The 19826-nt window shown below is 40.3% G+C and overlaps 1 long non-coding RNA gene across 1 annotated transcript; it reads right to left on the reverse strand.

The window, feature by feature from the left end:
- On the reverse strand, positions 1727 to 10073 carry LOC110396869. Its single transcript, XR_002437328.1, has 3 exons — positions 9168 to 10073; positions 6551 to 6704; positions 1727 to 2017 (listed from the first exon to the last, which is right to left on the reverse strand). It is a non-coding gene; the product is annotated as an uncharacterized LOC110396869 (long non-coding RNA).

Genomic DNA, 19826 nt, shown 5'->3' on the forward strand with positions numbered 1-19826 from the left:
AGAAAACTTCAATTTTATTACTTAAAAGCTGCTTTACTCTAAGGCACATACTTATCATTTATATTGTCATTAAAGTGTGCAAATTTGCAAAGCTAAAATTTCCCCAGCCTATGAGCAGTTAATGGCATTCAGCAACTTTTGATTTGCTGAGCACAGAGTACCTGGAAAGCAGACATGACACTGGTATTTATGTTTCACAAAACACTCAGCAACCAATAGCATTTAACCCTCTCTTACACAGAGTTGAGTGCACCCTGTCACAAGGTTGGTTGGCACAAACGACTCATATGGGAAAATCAGAAGGCTCTTACAATTGGTATCTCACTAGATAACAGTTCTTCTGTTTTAGAAGTATGTTACCAATACAAAATCTTCTGTATTAAGCAAAGCAATACTGGATACACCACAGGAGACCTTAACGCTGTCTACAAAGACAGCCCCAGGGGAGTCATTATACCATCCACTGCCACAGCCCAGTGATTACGGTTCAAGAGGATTCTTTCCCAGCTAATGGATCATGTCAGGTATTGAAATAACATTGACTAGCAAATTGCCTGAAATCCCAGCAGCAGGGGGGCTGTAATGAGAGCAGAAGCTCCTTTGCATTATCAATATTCTTATTCTTCTCCTCTCCTTTCCTTCTTTCCTTTTCCTATGGATATCAGAGCAGTGGAAACTTCTCCCCAGGTATACTCTTGAATGAAAATGGATAGGCTCTTCTTTTAGACTTCATAAGGAACCTACCATTACCAAGTAAGCACTAGTCACCTTCTTCCCCGCCTAGAAAAAGAAAATTCATAAGACAGCTTCAATTCCTCCATTTTTATTTCTCCTTTTTCTTCCCCACTGTCTCCATCCAAATACAAAAAAAAGGTATCTCTCCTAGAGCAAGTTCAGTCCAAGCTAAGTATCCTACCACTGCCATTTTCCATGTGGTGATGGCAAGCTAGAGGCAAGTGAAGGGGATTTAGTCATACTGAGGTGTGTATCAGCCAGCCAGATGTACCTTCACTAGCTAACATCAGACATGAACCTTCAGCAATTGAGAGTTCATTCTGAGTTCACAATGGCCTCTGATAAAGTCAAGATAGTTTTTCCAGCAACTTCAACATCAATAATTCTCCTTTTGTTTCTCCACCTTTATTTTTATGTAAAAGATAAGACTTAGCGGCACACCATGCACATGCTCAGATACAACGTGGAAAGAATAAAGATGTTTCTTGTTTCTCTTTGCCAGCTTAGGGGTTTTTTTTTGTTTGTTTATTTTGGTGTTTTTTTTTTTTAAGTAATAATGGAGGTACTTGCTGTAAGAGGAGCACTAAGAAAATCAGGAAGAAAAAAGGAATAATCATCTTAGTGTTATCACTATCTTATTTTAGCAGTTTGCCAAGGGTTACGCACATAAAGTGATTACAGAACACATTTCAAATCTGCAGCATTACATTTTGCTTCGAACAATCCAAGCAACCTTCACTAATTGCATTGATCGCTAGAAAAATGCAATTCCCAAATTAGCAATGGGATCATTATCAATAATTTTCACCTAAGAAAAGCAAAATCTTGTTCCAATAAAATTAGTTAAAGATCTGAATCATCAGAAAGAATTACTAAGTTATTAACATTCCAGTTTCATTTTACTGCTACTGGCTTTAGCAATAGGTCAGTAACAAAAACAATTTCTTCATTACACAAAAATCAAATAACAAATAAAGCCACACATTAAGTCCTTAATTATTTAGCACAAATTTGTTTTGCTTTATCTGAATGACATTTTTTTGGTTCTCTCTGCTCTACAATGCTGCCTGCAATGATTAGCTTGGTGCTAAGCATCTAGCATACCATACCTGCATGCAGACCAAGGTCAGCTCTGCCAAGGACTGGATTTTTGAAAGCCCCAGATGGTTAGTTCATCACAGGACTTTTAGTGCCATCCTACCTTGAGATTAATATGTACCATGGTGTGGAACAAAATGGTCTACTCTTCTGGCTGTGAAGATGCCTGGTAATCTTACAGCATCTGTGGGTAGGACAAGAAGGAGTTCATGAGCTTCGTCAATGGACTTCATTAATGTTGGCAGTGCAGTTGTCAGGGAAATGGACATTTGGTTCATGCTGATTAGATAAATTGATCATTCTTCAAACTGAGAGCGAGTGACTTGGTGCTTTAGCCTCTTTGAAGCACGTAGGATGATTCTCTGTTCTCTCAGAAATGTGCGAAACAAAATTCCTCTTAAGAGAAGTAAAAGTCATCATCATGAGCTCAGTCTTCTACATAGGGATAAAATATAACTTATTTCTTTTGTTTGACACTGGTCTTGAACAATGGCTTTTTAATACATAACTGACAGGAAATGAGACTCCTTTTACAGTGTCACTGCCACTGAATTGATTTGGTATTGCAGAACAAACATAGACCGCTAAAAAGGCAGATGAGGAAAACAAGTAACTGTTCATATTGTTTTCTCAGCCCATTTAGAACTGATGCAACTCTCCAGGAAGCCTTCCTTTCCAAATCGTCAGTTATTTGCTGTGAACATAGCTGACTCTCATCATATAAACTCTCTTTATCCACACTCAGAATCAACCTGATTTTATCAAATATATAGAAAGATTACAATTCTGTAATCGAAGTTATGATTCTGAACATTTATGGTGCATGCAGAAACGTATACAGTGCATGGGCAAGAGTCTCAGAATTTAAAAAAAATTTTTCTCCTCTTGTATGCTACCAGAAGTGAAAAGTGAAGATTTGTATTCATTCTTAGCATCTTAGGAAGAATAAAAAACTATGCCTTTTTCCATTATTGTGGAGTTCTTGTAACACTATTCATTCTTGTAACACTAATGAAGCTAATGGAGCCGTGGCCCCAAGTTTATCTCATACAAGCTGAGCCAATGCAAAACTAAAAGGACTACTAGATATTTAACAAACTTCACAAACCACCATTTCAGGATCCAAATTTCATAGCTCAGACTTTTTCCCACTCCTTTCTGAGGGCAATGCTCACCTCAGCCCACACCACCTATGCAAAAATGAATTCCACAGCTAGCACAGGTGACTCTGATAACCAAGAGCTAAATGGTGTACTCTTAAAAGCAAGGATGATAGAAAAAAACAGACTTAATGAAGTAGGCTCCCACCCTATGCTTCTCCTTCCAAGAAAGTGAGCACATTTCTACATTCCTTACATAACTTTGTAACTTTCATGATTCTCAACTAAGCTACAGAAAACTGTTTCATTATTTGTTATTTCTTTATGCATTGCAACTGACAATATTGATCCCCTCACCACACATTCAGCAGAGTCTCAAGAGTAAGACATTTATAGGGTCAATTTGGAAAGACCTTTGCTGAAAAACTATTTCCTTTCATTCGTCAACTTCAGCAGAAAAGAATAGCAACCCTCAAAACAGAGCCTATCGGGTATTCTAGAGCCCAGTTAAAAGCCTTTCCTGAGGCTAAGTTGTTGCTTTCTGCTCTAGGCATTACAATAGGCTGACATATTCAACAACTCCTGTTTGCAAGTATCCCTATGCTAAAACTTCTTCCTCAGGTGAGTATATTTAAAAAAAAAAAAAAAAAAAAAAACACCCAAACTTTTGAGCAACTTCCAAACATCACAACTTTTTATAAAGCACAAAGCACTGGCACAAAGATCTATTTCAATATAACCTTTTGGGACAATGTAATTTCTATTCTGCAGCAGCAAAGGAGTGATTCGCTCATGCTGTCTCCTGGTAGTGGTGGTTATACTAGATCTGTTAAAGCTGTTATCAGCTCATAGGGAATGCTGATGCCTTTCTGTTCCAGCTAGCAAGATTTGATGAGGAAATCACTCTTTCCCAAATTTAATTCACTGAGCTCCCACTGTCCTCACAGGGCCAAATCTGTGGGCAGAATACAAGTGGGGTGACTAAGTGCACCCTGCAGCTTCCTAACCCACTGCAGTATATGCAGACTTACAAAGACCTTACAAAGAGATACAGATGCCCCCTTCATGTGAGAGAGGTCATTCCTGAAAGAAGGAATAAATTGTGCACCACTGCAATGAATCCCTGTTTCATCTGCATATTATGGCCAGATATCTCAACTCTTATAAACCATTATACCTTCATCTCCCCATCTCCTTCTCCCTCTGAAGTCAAATCTACAATGATTTACAGCTACTGAGGATATCGTCTATTCCCTATGTTTCCTTCAGGAAGAGATGAGAAAAATCCAGGCAAGATGGATGAAACGTTAAATCTGAGCAGAGCAAATGCTGTGTTGACATAAAGTGGTCACTGCTTCACCTAAAATCGTGACAACCACAAAAATTGATCCATCTGAAGATCTGTTATCATGGAATCAAAGAATGGCCTGGGTTGAAAAGGACCTCAAAGATCATCTAGATTCAAACCCCCTGCTGTATGTAGGGTTGCCAACCACTAGACGAGGCTGCCCAGAGCCATGTCCAGCCTGGCCTTGAATGCCTCCAGGGATGGGGCATCCACAACCTCCTTGGGCAACACGTTCCAGTGAGTCACCACCCTCTGAGTGAAAAACTTCCTCCTAATATCTAACCTAAGTCTTCCCTGTCTCAGTTTAAAACCATTCCCCCTTGTCCTATTGCTATCCACCCTCGTAAATAATCGTTCCCCCTCCTGTTTATATGCTCCCTTCATGTTCCAAGAGCTTCGCGTCCAAGAGATGAGCAGAGGGGGACAATCACCTCCCTCTCCCTGCTGGCCACTCCTCTTTTAATTCAGCCCAGAACATAGTTGGCCTTCCGGGCTGCCAGCACACAGTGCTGGCTCATGTCCAGCTTCTCGTCCATCAGAACCCCCAAGTACCTCTCTGCAGGGCTGCTCTCGAGGAGTTCTTCCTCCAGTTTGTATCAATACCTGAGATTGCCCCAGCCCGGGTGCAGCACCTTGCATTTGGCCTTGTTGAACCTCATTAGGTTCTCATGGGCCCACTTCTACAGCCTGTCCAGGTCCCTCTGGGTGGCTTCCCTTCCTTCCAATGTATTGACTGCACCGCTCAGCTTGGTGTCATCTGCAAACTTGCTGAGGGTGCACTTGATTCCATCATCTATGTCATAGATAAAGATGTTGAAGAGCACCGGTCCCAGGACTGAGCCTTGGAGGACACCACTCATGACCGGCCTCCACCCTGACATAGAACCACTGATCACAACCCTTTGGCTGCGACCAGCCAACCAGTTCTTAATCCATCAAACAGCCCATCCTTCAAATCTATACCTCTCCAGTTTAGAGAGAAGGATGTGGTGAGGGTGTTACTTTGACTGCAGTGAGGATTAAACTTGAACACTGATTTTTAGCAATAAACAATGTGAACATACATGAGCAGGTAAACGACTGGGTAATGTAATATAAGATGAGATGCCTTAGGTAAAAAAAAAAAAAAAGTTCTCTCTGCCTTCCTCTGTGACACTCATATTTAATGCAGTCTCTGGCTATCTCAGTGAGAGATAGTGTGGAGTATAGGTAGAAGTGCTATATAAAAGCTGAAATAAAGCTACAATCTGAAAAACACTCAGAATAGGAATTTTAAAAGCCCATTAAGGCTATTCAAGAAATCCTTAAGTGCTGTTCTGCACCTTTGCAAAAGTTCAGACTTCGTCTTTCAGTCTCAGAAATAAGTAGCAAAAAGAGCAAAGGGCTTATCTTTTCTGTCCTCAGATTCACTAGGAACTTTATTAGTAAGAGCCTAGTCTTCATTCTAGAATTATAAATTGAATTCTGCTGAAAAGATGTAGCGCATTTGGCCTCTAGTTCCCTTACACTCCATAAATTCAGGAAATTTTAACTGCTGTGAAAATTGTTTCAGGCCACATCTAGAAAGCAGAGCCCACGTGGCAAGCATTATTTCAGTATAAAGGCCAGTGTTTTCCTCCTGTTTTTAGGGGAGGAAATGTCATAACTTAGACTCATGTGGCACTTATGATTTAGTTGAAGAGGGAACTGTAAACCCGGACAACACTAGTCTTACAAAGAAGTGAGGCTGACTTACTTATTGTTTCTGCATTCCTCCAGAACTGAGACCCAGGATCTGGATGTGTAATGCACAAATCTAACAAATCTTACTAGAGAGTGAGTGAGGACAGCACAGACTGTTTTTTTTTTTCACCACTTCAATAATGATTCTTCCCTCCTGGGTTTTCTGTCAAGAACAAAGTGAGTAGCTTTCTTCTATTTGAAGTACAGTTAAAGGATTTTCACCTAGATTGAAAGGAAAACTGGATGAATCTCATCAATCTGGAGCTAAATTAAATGGTAGTGCAGACCGTGTCTTTTAGCGCGACTTAATCTGTGAGCTGACAATCCTCCACTATCTCCATTGATGGCTAGACACATGGGAACTGCATACAGAGAAGTGGCAAAGCCCTTGCTAAAATGAAACATTTTATCCTAGGTATGATACCAACCCACTTCCACAGATGTCTTTCTGCTTGCTGCCACTGGCTCTCCATTTTTATTGCTGGAGTTGAATAATAATTACATCAACCAAAGACTATAGTTTTGTTCTGTTTTGGTACCAATTTACCTCCATAGACAACATGTGGAATAAGAGGACATCAGCTCTTGTGGCAGCATTTCCTGGCAGCCCAAATGCTCTATGTAGCAAGTTCACAGTCCCACCATCCATGATGTTCTATCCCATGGAGACAGCAAGGAGTTGGACTGAGATACTTCCGCATCTGCCAAACAAAAGTTAATATACATGGTAAAAAAAGATCTGCATTCTGCTATCCAAGATCAAAGTAGGAGTTGTGGCATCAAATAATCTGAATGCAAATACACAGGGAAAACTCGTTGGTTCTCAACATTTAGTCTACTGTTTACACACCTCACTACTGCTAACTGGAGGACTGTCCTCATTTCTGCTCCAAAAGTTAGTATGAGAGCCATGCACCTTGATCCCCATCCAGTGATACACAGAATATGCTCCTACTCTTAAAAGGGCCAAGGAAAGGCAGCAGGCATGTCTCGGGTTACCATTATCTGTTTTGTACCATGCTCAAGTCTTCTCATCACAAAGTTAAAGAGCCCGAGTATACACAGCATGTAGGCTCTGTGGACAGTTTTGAGGAATTAGTATGAGGACATTCAATCAAGAACATTCCAAAAAGGACAACTTAAATACTGTCTGTAGATAATCTGAGGATTAAAGGGAAAACTCTTTTACTTGGAAATGAGTAAATTCAGGCCAAATAAATCATTTATTATTGGGTACTGTATTCTTATTTGACACAGGCTACACACTTCCCCTACTGACACCTCCTATTTGACCTGTATCTCAAAGTCTTGATTTAAGGCTCAAGCATTAAAGAATTGTCATGCTGCTTGATGGACATGTTCAATTGTTATCCTGAGATAAGTGAAAATTAGCAGTTGATTTTCTTTGGAGACATATGTTGCTGAACTCAGCCTTTCTTTAATGTTTGCTTTTTTCTATTACTTTAATAAGCTACTCACTTTCAGAAATCACAGCAGCTAGGTGTCTCTGTATTGTGGTCAACTCATCTTTTAAGTCACTTTAAAATAAAACAAACACTAAATTGTCTGGGCTTCTTAAATCTCTCACTAAAGTTGTGTCTTCATTGTTGTTCTATTGTTTTTTTTATGTTGCTGTTGAGGTGTTATCTTTTTTCTTTTCCTTTTTTTTTTTTTCCTCCTCCTTTGGAAGAGTATTGTATTCTTATTCTTACTTGTATATTGGAAAGGTTCAACTATGTTCCTAAGTTTGTTGTTTCATCCTTCCATTCTCTTATTTCTTTCAAGAAAAGAAGAATGTCTTATGCAAATGATTAGTGGGTTTAATTAGTTATAGGTTTACTGCTATACTAAATGTTTTGTTTCGTTGATCTGAAAGGCAAAAATATCATCTTCCGCCTTTCACCTTTCACAGTGAAGCAAAAGCCCCCTTTTAATAGGAATTATTCAAAATTTTATCTGCTGCTTATTAGAAGTCATGGCATGTGAAGAGTTTCTTCAGTACATTCTGCCAATATCCCAAAATCTGTGGCAAGAGCCGATGTCCTAGCCCTGTCACTCAAATGTCAGAGATGAAAAGATTTATCAGACACACTAGAAAACACTGTTCATGGGCTCTGGCAGTATATTCAAAGGAAAGAAATATGGAAGATGAGAGATACAACAATGAAGGTGGAAAGCAAACATGGAACTAGCAAAAGAATGTCATGTTTTCTGAAGGGGAAATTTAATTTGTTTAAATAAAAGATAACAGTTATATAAAGAGACTGATTTTAAATAAAAAGTCTTCCTTCAATTTACAATGACTGAGATCTTAAAGAACTACTCTAGAACATTTGAAAACTTTCTGCTAATCAAAATGCTTTTTAATAAATAGAAAAATGGCCAATCTAAACAGCATGGTAACCTAAGGAAAAAGAATGATAATGATCCATATATTCTATCATTTTGAAACATGATAATTAACACTCCTTCTATTGTATTGCAATCAATAAAATCATATGCTCTTAATTAACACCACACATAATGTAAGCGAACAAATTATTTCATCTACTGCAGCTACCTCATTATTAAAATGCAATTACATTTTAGAGGGTGCGTTTACAATGCCAACAAAAATACAAATGAAAAGAATGGAGTGGTGGTTATTATCTCTATTTCCTAAAAGTCTAAAGTAATCTCCTGCCTAACAATCACATATTTGTTCATCTCTCACTTCCTGTAGGATTTAATTCATTCACTTGTATTTCACTGCATTCCAGTAGTGGAAATTTTGACTAATTTTGAGGCAAAATTCAAGAGACTGGTTGATTTTGATGTCAGTATAGTATAAGCCATTAAAATTCTCTTTCCTAAATCTTTTCCTTCCCAGTTTTGTAGGACAACAGAAATACAACATACAGATTACAGATAAGGACTTCTAACAAAACTTTCAGACTAGAAACATCGCTCCCTAACATTTTAATTCATTAAACAACATGTAGGAATTCTCCCTAGAGAATTTCTTGCAACAAGGAAAGAGGAATAACAGCTAATATTTTTACTTGTCCCTCGGAGATGAGTTGAAATCCTCCCCTACATTTACAAGAGGCAGAGAACAGACAGACAGCTAGTCATGCTCAAGAATAACCGGTTAAGCAGAACAATGTTTTACAGTCTGTACTTACCTCAGACTTGAACATTTTGCACAGTTCTCCCACAGTAATCTTCTGCTATATGAGGTAAGTCCAAGGCTCTAGCGCAGAACTTTCTACCTGCTCAAATGAAATACAAATGTGTTCAGATTCATTCTCCATCCTTGCACAGTTATTGACAAGGCCTGAAAGACCACAAATTGAACCTAAAAAAGACAGTCACAGTCTAAATAAAGACTTTCTTTTGTATCCAAATATTTTCTCTAGGAGATCCCTTCACTGCAACCTACTGAAAAGCATGGTTTCTCAGCAGCCAAATAATTTTCTTTCATACCATTCTATAGTCTCAAACTTCACTGGTTAGGATTCAAATCTTCAGAGAGGAGGATGGAATAGTTATATAAATGTCAGTTTGAAACTGCATAGATTCTTAATCCTATAATGAAACATCTTCCCCATGCACTTGTAGAAATACAGTTCACTACAGCAGTCTTTCAGAATCCCTGGATTTATAGACTATCAGCTGTGTAAACAATGTCCACTCTTTCAATCACTTTCCAAAGGAACTGCTGCAAAATGTTTTGTTTTAGGGGGCCTCGATTTGGGTATTCTTTAGTGAGCTGTTCCATGCATTCATCTCTGCCCATGATTGGTTCAGGTTTCTGCTCTGCACTGATCCAGCAGCCAGTGAGTTCTGTCATCCACATGCTCTATTCTTCTTGCAGAAACCTCTGCTATGCCAGAAGAACCAACTTGTAGATGGGCTTTTCATGTTGAAGCTGCAGATGTCAACATGTAGCTTAGAAAACAATCTGGAAGATGCAGAATCCCTGAATGTAACTTGACATTGTGTGGAATCCAGTACGCAAATAAAAAAAAAGATAATGCAATACGCACTTTGAGCAATATGCTACCTCCTTTACAGATACAAAAGCTATTACTTCAGTTGATATTCCTCTTGGTGAAGAGAGAAGAGGGGCACTGCAAGAGATAGAAGTTATAAAATGAATGCCATTTTACAACATTGCTATAGTTCTGCAAAGCATACATACTAAATACACTGTCTGCTCTACTTGAATGAGGTAAGGAATAGAGACATGTTACTGTCATTGTGCCTCTTGTCTACCTAGCCTTTTCATAAGTAATTCATCAAGAGGGTTTTATGTGTCCCAGGGTAAGGGCCAAGCACTGCGAATGTCAGAATCTACTGTCAAGGCTGATAATGCAATACCTTTTAGTGGGACAACAAATAAATTATTATGCAGCAGGTTTGAGGGCAGAAAACTTCTGTCATTGTTGGATGCTGTCAGCATTGCCAGAGTATGGCATTTAAATGAGGCAGCTGATTTAAACCATTTCAGCTGTCAAACTTAAATTACATTTTAGGCCTAAATCAAAATAAAAGCCTTGTGGGAGAAACAGACAGGCAAGATGTCCATAAGCTTAACTTCCTCTCTCTTAGAAGATCTGTCCTGATATGTCTGTCTATACAATTATTCCATGCTTTTCTTCACAACTATTATTGACTTACTCTGATAGAACAAATGAAGATACCAACAAAATAGGTTCTGTGAAAAAATGTCAAACTAAGAAGCAGAAGTTGAGATACGGTACCTAGTGAATTTGCAAGTGTTTCAGGAATCCTTGAAAAGAAGCAGGAGTTTCTTGGAATGCCTTCCAAGGACACCACTCAACAGTTGATGAACATTTACAGAAGCAAAACAGAGACAAAAAAACACATCAGAGTTCTGTTTAATTGGAAACTAAGCCAGTCCAGAGGAAAAACAGAATACTCCAATGGGAAAAAAAAATAAATCCTGCAGTTCAACCACTCTGATCAAAGGAAGTTCTCAGTTATTCCAGTAACATGTCGACCTCCAGCACACTTGGATGGCTCTTTTTGGTGAAGGCAAGTGAATGGTCAAATCGTGCTTTTAGTAAAGGTTCAAGAATGGGAAGTGAAAGAGTAAAATTTTAAGAGAAGTTTTAAAACTTCCCAAATAGTTCTAAAGGCATCTCACTTGCTGCCTTTGATTTAAACACTGAAAACTATAATCACGACAAGTGTAGATGAAGTTTTACTTGTCTTACTTAGAAGAGTAATGTAACACATTAAATTCCCTCCTGAAAGTGATGCAGAAGGACTGCAGAACCTGAAGGCAGAGACCTCAGCTCTAGGCCTCTGGCAGGGAGCAAAGCAGGGGACGGAAGTCTGGACAGAAAGCTGACAAGAGTCCCTCTATAACCAGTCTGCAAATGAACTGTAGCTGGCCAGGGAAACCAGCATGAGAGCACGTACCGCTCTGTTAGAAGTTACTCAGGTTGCAAAGAAGCAGGTTTCACTTGAAGAGGGTCACTTTTAAGCCTTCCGCTAGCAAGGTGGGTCAGGCCTCTTTGATCAGCTATTTTCGTTCCCTGATGCCTCTCTGAGGAATCGAGGTACTATTTCACTATTAGTAAATCCTGATGCTACGTGTGAAGATAACAGATTATTCCCGTCCTCCTTTACAGTGCCCAGAAGGTTTTGTATATAGCTGCCATTGCTGATTGCTTTATGACTCATTTAATGTTTTTTCACCTCACCCAGAAGTGCCTCCAAATCCCTCTCTCTTCTCATAAGAGTTAATTTCACTGCAGACTGCAAAATGATGAAGAATCACTGTACTTTTTAATCTCTTAACAATGCCAAATTAGTGCTCCCTGTGCTAAAAGACAGCAGTAAGAACTGTTTAAACAAGTTTCCTTAATCTTTAATTCCCAGTATAATGGAACGATGACAGTTAGCAATAAGAAGTCACTTTAAAACAATTGTGTAAGGGCACTAACTCATCAGCAGGATGAACTCATCAGGGTTATGTGATTTGTGGAAATCTCAAAGCCGTGAAACTTCATAACCTACACTATAAAAAGGGTAATTTTATAGCCTGAATGCATGATAAGAACATTTTGTTTAGTAAAATGGGAGATGCAGTTGTCTAACATCTCAGAAAGCCTGTCGCTAAGTTAGGACATATTAAAAAATGTAGAGGATCTGAGCAATACTCAGTGTCTTATTTTTAGTAATTTATAAATTAACCTTTTCCATTATTTGAAATAACTTATAAACTTCATCTCAGCTAGAGATTTAGGTGACAGAGAATGACAGAATCATAAAATGGCTTGGGATGGGAGGGATCCCAAGATCATCAAGATCCAATCGCCCTTCCACAGGCAGGGCCACCAACCTCCAGATCTGGTACTAGACCAGGCTGCCCAGGGCCCCATCCAACCCGGTCTTGAACACCTCCAGGGAGCATCCACAGCCTCTCTGGGCAGCCTGTTCCAGCTCCTCATCACTCTCTCTGTGAAGAATTTCCCCATGACATCTAATCTAAACCTTCCCTCCTTGAGCTTAAAACCATTCCCCCTCATCCTATCACTATCTACCCAAGTAAAAAGTTGATTCTTCTCCTTTTTAGAATCCCCTTTTAAATACTGGAACGCTGAAATGAGGTCTCCTCACTGCCTTCTCTACTCCAGGATGAACAAGCCCAGCTCCCTCAGCCTGTCTTCGTAGGGGAGGTGCTTCAGCCCTCTGATCATCTTTGTGGCCCTCCTCTGGACCCTCTCCAACAGCTCCACATCTTTCCTGTATCAGGGGACCCAGGCCTGGACGCAGTACTCCAGATAGGGTCTCACCAGGGCAGAGTAGAGAGGGACAATCACCTCCCTGTCTCTACTGGCCATCCCTCTTCTGATGGAGCCCAGGATACCATTGGCCTTCCAAGCTGCAACAGCACACTGCTGGCTCACGTCCAGTTTTTCATCCAGCAGGACCCCCCGGTCCTTCTCCTCAGGGCTACACTCAAGGAGTTCTTCTCCCAGTTGGTATGCATATCTGGGATTACTCTGACCCAAGTGCAAAACCTTGCATTTTGCTATGTTGAACCTCATTAGGTTCACATGGACCCACCCTTGGAGTTTGTTGAGGACCCTCTTGATGGCATCCCTTCCTTGTACCATGTCAACAGCACCGCTCAGCTTGGTGTCATCAGCAAACTTGCTGAGGATGCACTCAAGCCCATCACTGATGTCACTGATGAAGATGTTGAAAAGCACTGGTCCCAAGACAGATCCGTGGGGGACACCGCTCATCTCCAGCCTCCACCTGGACATAGTGCTATTCACTACAGTCTTCTGTCTACAGCCTTCCAACCAATTCCTTATCCACCAAATAGTCCACCCCTCAAATATGTGTCTCTCCAATTTAGAGACAAGGATGTGCGGGGGATCATGCCAAAAGCCTTCCACAAGTCGAGGTAAATGACATCAGTTGCCTTCCCTTTGTCCACCAATGTCATCACTCCACCATAGAAGGCCACAAGACCGGTCATGCATGACCTTCCCTTGGTAAAGCCATACTGGCTGTCTCAGATCGATCAGTCATTTTTGCCTTTTTACTTCTTCTAAGGAGGGCTAATAATAGTCCCTTTGACTTTACCTAAAATGTATTACTAGTGTTGTCAGTGTGTTGATAATAATTAACAAAGCAGTATAAAAAGAAACACAGCTGTCTCTCTAGGCCGGGAATCAAATACCATCTGTGGATTCATACAGAATTTTACATTTTCAGAACTCTGTGGATAATTATTTCTTCAATAAACATTGTTAAGAAAGCAAGTATGTTGTGTGTTACTCTCATTCTTAAGCATGGATGCAGTGACACAGAGGTAAAATGATTAGCCTAAGGTCACACGTAACCAAGTGGGCAGATGCACTGTTACTAAGGAATACCTTCTGCCCAGCTCAATACTTTCTTTGCTTTGCAGCTGCACTCACTAGGAATTATATAGCTTTGCTCAACAGTAAGGGCTTTTCTGCTTATTTGCAGAACATTTTAATCTATTTTAAGTGCCTAGGAACAGCAGCTAAGTAGGTAATAGCTTATTTGACCTTTATATTTCAGAGGTCCAGCTGTAAATCCCTTCCCTCATTCATAGACACTGGATAGGTGGCAAACATCTGTTGTTCATTTTTGAGAGGGACTATCAAAAGCATAAGCAGAATTTTTGAGAAATCTTGGTCTTTACCACAACAACAGCTGAACTGAACATTACAAAACAGCTGTCCTGTCTTCTTTACCCATTAAAAGCTCAGTGACATGAATGTATTTTTTTTATTTTCCTTCTTAATAGCAGTATGCTTTGTGTATTGATCCAGACACACAATCACAAGACTCTCTTGCTTCAAAGATCACTTCACTCATCTTGATGGAAAAAAGAACCTGGATTTTCAGCTTGGTGATGAATTTTTTTTTTCCACTGGCTTCAGAAATATAAATGCCTTAGCAAAATTAGCCTAATGGATTAACACTCCCATGCTGGCTTTGGAAAATCTTAACCAATCTTGTGGAAATACAGCTGTATGGATCCACAAGGACTTCCAGAATACTCAGCTCAGCTGGAAATGAACAGAATCAGATCTGTAGACCTTAATTTTTTTTTAATCAACATTGCCCTGAGCCCATGGGGCACAGGCAGATTAGGCTACTTACAAGCTGTGAAAGAAACTCATTGCTTCAAATAGGAGATGAGATGAATCTAAAAGGGAAAAATTCAAAACTGCCCTTACTTCTCTGACAAGATAGTGAAAACAATGAAGGGCTCTCATTTCAGAAACAAAACACGTCAATAATTCACATACGGATTTCTTCCTCCAAGTATGTTATTACAAACTCCTTAGACATGTTTCATCCACATTTGGGCATTTCAGAACATGTACTAAATTTGAAGTTTAGACATATTAGAGTCCTCTTCAAGTCAATGATCTAAGACCAGCAGCTCCAGAGACCTTTTGTGGACTTTTTTCTCTAGGCATTTACCTTCTTCTGATCATCATGTGAGGTCTGGTCACTGGGAGCTCCCTATTCAATACTTCATTTAAGCATCCAGAACTGAGGGGGATGAAACTGCTCAATTATGTGTAATGTATACTTCCACCAAAAGATTAAGCTTATTGTCCCATGAATGCATGAAAGAGATTAGCAATACAGAGTTAAACATTTAGAGCAAAGGGAAAGTAAGCAGGCAAATATTCATAGATTTGTTCCTTTGTGATAAAAATCTGTTGAGTTAAGGAAAGAAAGTGAGTAAGAGAGTCTGTTAGGCACAACTGCCACCCTTATATATCAAAAGATGATCAGTTCTCCAGATCCATTTCTCAGCCCCACACTGAAATGCTCAGGACATGTAATAACAGCATTTTCAATTTCTTAACTGGAAATTAAATAATCCAAAAGATACTTTACCCCTCTTTACCCACTGGCTGCTATCAACACTCTTACAAACAGATTGTTTTGAAGCCTGGCAAACTGGTACAGGCTAACCCAGTCCAGTTCCAAGAAACTATTACTGCAAAATACCAAATATACACAGATGAAACAAATGAGATACACTAACTGTCCCAAAGATATGGGATAACTGACAGATGACCACTCAAAACAAAGCTGTAGTGTTATTATTAGTCGTATTGCTATATTGGGTATTATAGATTTTAACAACTTGAAGCTGTGGAGGAAAGCCACTGGAATAGAATACTCCAATACTAGAATATTTCAAAGTTAGTTCTCAGTCAGTATACACAACCCAATCTCCCCACAATGATTCTGTGACTGAAAAGACAGTAAGTAGGTTAGTGGAAGAATAGAGAAATCTAAAACTCAGCATTCTGCTAGGAGCTGCAGAAATTGTTTTACTGTAGAGCTGGGCTGGTTTTACCTTGCAGTGTGCTGGTCAAGAGTCTCTAAGTATTAAAATCTACAAAACGTCTATGCAGGCAGGTGCATGCTCCAAAGCAACCAGGTGTGATCTGCTTCCAGTTAAGTAGCCCAACAGCCAGGTTAGCACAGGACTCTGCCTGATCTAGCAAGGAGAGAGGTTTTTGCAGCTTGAGACATGGTAACAGATGCTATAAAATGAACTTCAGAGGAAGGGTCATCATTTGAGCTCTTTGAGAAGCCTGCTGAAATCATTTGGGAACACAGAAAAGGTTTAGCAACTAGCGTCACAACATAAACATGCATATCTTAATGCAAGTAGAATCATAGAATAGAATCACAGAATTATCTAGGTTGGAAAAGACCTACAAGATCACCTAGTCCAACCATCCACCTACCACCAACAACCCCACTAAACTATGTCTCCCAAAGCTATATCTAAACGTTTCTTGAACACCTCCAAGGATGGTGACTCAGCCACCTCCCTGAGCAGCCCATTCCAGCGCCTGACCACTCTTTCAGAAAAGTAGAAAGTAGTATTTCCTAATGCCCAGCCTAAATCTCCCCTGGCACAACTTGAAGCCATTCCCCCTCGTCCTGTCACTAGTTACAAGAGAGAAGAGGCCGACCCCCAGCTCACTACAACCTCCCTTCAGGTAGTTACAGAGAGTGATAAGGTCCCCCCTGAGCCTCCTCTTCTCCAGACTGAACAATCCCAGCTCCCTCAGCCGCTCCTCATAAGGCCTGTACTCCAGACCCCTCACCAGCTTCGTCACCCTCCTCTGAACACGCTCCAGGGCCTCAATGTCTTTCTTGCAGTGAGGGGCCCAAAACTGGACACAGTACTCGAGGTGGGGCCTCACCAGTGCTGAGTACAGAGGGACAATGTCTTCCCTACTCCTACTGGCAACACTATTTCTGATACAAGCCAGGATGCCATTGGCCCTCTTGGCCACCTGGGCACACTGCTGGCTCATGCTCAGCCGAGCATCGACTAATACCCCCAGGTCCGTTTCCTCCATACAACCTTCCAGCCACTCTGCCCCAAGCCTGTAGCATTGCCTGGGGTTGTTGTGGCCGAAGTGCAGGACCTGGCACTTGGTCTTGCTGAACCTCATCCTGTTGGCTTCAGCCCGGAGATCCAGCCTGTCCAGATCTCTCTGCAGCGCCTCTCTACCCCCAGGCAGATCGACACGTCCTGCCAGCTTGGTGTCCTCTGCAAACTTACTGAGGGTGCTCTCAATGCCCTCATCCAGGTCATCAATAAAGATATTGAAGAGGACAGGCCCCAGCACCGACCCCTGGGGAACACCACTCGTGACCGGTCGCTAGCTGCATTTAACTCCATTCACCACCACTCTCTGGGCCCGGCCCTCCAGCCAGCTCTTTACCCAGCAAAGAATGTACCTGTCCAAGCCACGGGCTGCCAGTTTCTCCAGGAGAATACTGTGGGAGACAGTGTCAAAGGCTTTGCTGAAGTCTAGGTAGACCTCATCAACAGCCTTTCCCTCATCCACCAGACGGGTCACTCAATCATAGAAGGAGATCAGGTTGGTCAAGCAGGACCTGCCCTTCACAAACCCATGCTGGCTGGACCTGATCCCCTGGTTGTCCTGCAAATGCCGCGTGATCTCCCTCAGGACAATCTGCTCCATAACCTTCCCCGGCACCGAGGTCAGGCTGACAGGCCTGTAGTTCCCCGGATCCTCCTTACGACCCTTCTTGTAGATGGGAGTCACATTGGCAAGTCTCCAGTCTTCTGGGACCTCTCCAGTTGACCAGGAATAAAACTCTTCCACCAGCTCCCTCAATACTCTCAGGTGGTTCTCATCCAGCCCCATGGACTTGTGGCAGTCCACAAGTAATACATTTCTTCATAGAAAGCCCAACTGAAATCAGCTAATGGCAGAAGAGAGGGTTCTGTATAAGGTAATAGAACCTGTCCTATAAAAATACTGTTGGCAACCAGTCTTAGATTAAAACACTCAGTATAAAGTAAATGGAGATATATGGATGGATACATACACTCACAGGCATGCACAACAAAATGTGAAGATCAGATAAGAATCATAGAATCACAGAATCATAAAGGTTGGAAAAGACCTCTAAGATCATTGAGTCCAGCCAGACACTTACCACCAATACTGTCCACTAAACCATGTCCCTAAGTACCACATCCTTAAATACCTCCAGGACAATGACTCCATCTCCTTCCCAGGGAGCCCATTCCAGTACATCACCACTCTTTCTGACAAGAAATTCTTCCTAATATCCAACCTGATACCAAAGTTTTAGTTTTAACAGAGAATAAAAATATCATTACCCTACTGTTATTTTAACTTTTATTTCTTTTCCTTATTGTATCACATATAATGGTGATTTATACATCACCCATGAACTTTTCTGGATCATAGTTATTGAGGAAACAAAAGAAGCTCTACATGAGTATCATTTTCCTGCTGCAGGGAGCCTGCTTTGGCAGGGGGGTTGGACTCGATGATCTCTAGAGGTCCCTTCCAACCCCTACAATTCTGTGATTTGCAGGTACTTCTCCAACATGGCTGCATGTTCAAACACCTAGAAATGGGGCTGGGATCATCTTGAAAGGTTGCCTAATTCACTGCTTTAAAAGGTTCTTTTAAGACCATACAAAAAAAAAATGCACATATTCAACATGGCATTATTGAAAAAAAATTATAGTCATAGAAAATTGATTGTGCATTAATCTGGCTTGTTATTTCACTACAACATTTCAGTGTGCTATTTGCTATCCTAACCAATAAACCAACATAACAAGGGGCCTTTCCAATGCTATTGTAAATAAATACTATTGTGAGTTCCTCAATTTGTCTTATTTTCTTACAGCTACATTACAGGTTTTTATTTACAACTGTTAAGTATTATAATCAGTAGAAATACGCATTTTTTTATAAATGTGATGCAACATTAGGATAAAAATTTATAAACTTAAATCACACAGCCTCAAATGAAGCTTGTTCCAGACTATAAATTGAGCATACACAAACATGCCCACATTTGTATGCAGTAGGGAGTTCTAAATTAACATGAAGTATAATATTGCAGAAGATAAGAAATAGTCTGTTTTTCTAGATCTTTATATATGTATATAGTACAAAACACTAGTTCCATAAATAAAAACACCTTGTAATACTATAATATTTGACTGTTTGTAAAGCAGCAGGTTTTTAATTTCTTGTGAAGAATGATCTCACATCTCCAGTGTTTTATAAATGCTCAGTTGTCAAATCTCTAAAACATTCAGTACGGGTAAGAATTTTCTGATACAAGCAGTGCACATGCTAAGTGCCTGCTAGAAAAAATAAAAATACCAGTTGCACACTTTCAAATATCAGTGCACTCTAGTAAAACTCATTTCCTTTGCTGATTCATGTTACAATACACCACTCCTATCTAACCCACATAGCATCAATAAAAGAAAAAAGACCTTTCCTGCTCAGACCTGTCAGTGAAGCCTGGCTCCAGCACATGTTAACACCATTTCTTTCTTTCTTCTCTTTTTTTCCCCTCAAATATTTTAACACTTGTGACTCCCTTTTAAATAGCACTAAGTCACATAGATATGTTCAGGATGTCATTTAGTCCCTTCATCATGGAAGTGTTACCACAGCAAAAGTAAAGGACATTAAGTCACCCCTAGAAAAATCAACTTGACTAAAATATTTTCACATAAACATTGTTTCAGAGGTTCTGCATCAATTCTGCATCTGACAATACAGACAGAAATCAATCTGATAATAATGGAAACCTCAGTAAAAAAGAAGAGTGAAAATAATAAGAAACATGCCACCAGGTTAAGTTCTCAGCCTGACTTTCAAATGTAAGCTGTCTAGAGGTTAGATGGTTCCAGCATTTTCACTAAGACTGCCTTTGATCTGAGAATCTGGCTCACTTTTTTT

This window comes from Numida meleagris, chromosome 3 (assembly GCF_002078875.1).
Source record: "Numida meleagris isolate 19003 breed g44 Domestic line chromosome 3, NumMel1.0, whole genome shotgun sequence".
Classification (NCBI taxonomy): Eukaryota; Metazoa; Chordata; class Aves; order Galliformes; family Numididae; genus Numida; species Numida meleagris.